Here is a 978-nt window from a genome sequence, read left to right on the forward strand (position 1 = left end):
GTTCTTATTGACGCTTTTTGCCGTCGACTAGAATCACTACAAGCTGTACGTTGACCTGAAATATTTTATTATTATAAGACAGGAGATTTATAGATCTAAAAACATCCTCTGATAGCGGAGATGTACAAACAGAAAACTGAAGTGTTCACAGGAATTGATTTTCTTCCCTACCTTCCTATTCATAACGAATCCTTCTCCCCATTTACCATTTTTGCTGCCGTTGATGTTGACCTATAATCGTCTAACGAGAAATCATTACTTCTTTCCATTTTACTTCACTGATCCTCACTACAGCTAGTTCGAGCCTTTCTCTTTCAGTTTTTCTAGTTCCTCCACCACTTTCGAACCTACAACAGCCGAATCTCCTATCAGTATGTTATCCTTTCGTCGGTTATTGAATCATTTTCTCATGATTACCTCCCCATTGGCCTTGCACCCCCGGAGATCCAATCCAGAAGGGCGACAGATCCGTAATTTTTTGCCAATGGATAGATTATCATTACACTTTTTCAATTACAGGTTATATTTCCTTGGATACACATTATGTGTAATTCAATGGTTTCCTTGCCCATCCATCCCCATGCTTCTTCGTTGTTTTTATGGCCGGTTTCCTACCATGAAGGTAAGGTTTTGTCCGCTCCTGCTCCCTCCTTTATAAGGTCGCTGGCAGAATGAGAGTGAATCAAGACAAAAGAAGTCTTCAGATGCCACTAATAACGATTTCGGTTCAAAATGTTAGTACTGGTGGATTTACAACCTAGGAACCAGGACGTCTTAATTTTGTCAAGAACGCTACCCTTAGACCACATAGCCGCGCGGGTTTAGCCGAGCGGTCTCAGGCGCTGCAGTCATGGACCGCGCGGCTGGTCCCGGCGTAGGTTCGAGTCCTCCCTCGGGCATGGGTGTGTGTGTGTGTTTGTCCTTGGGATAATTTAGGTTAAGTAGTGTGTAAGCTTAGGGACTGATGACCTTAGCAGT

This window comes from Schistocerca serialis, chromosome 8 (assembly GCF_023864345.2).
Source record: "Schistocerca serialis cubense isolate TAMUIC-IGC-003099 chromosome 8, iqSchSeri2.2, whole genome shotgun sequence".
Lineage (NCBI taxonomy): Eukaryota > Metazoa > Arthropoda > Insecta > Orthoptera > Acrididae > Schistocerca > Schistocerca serialis.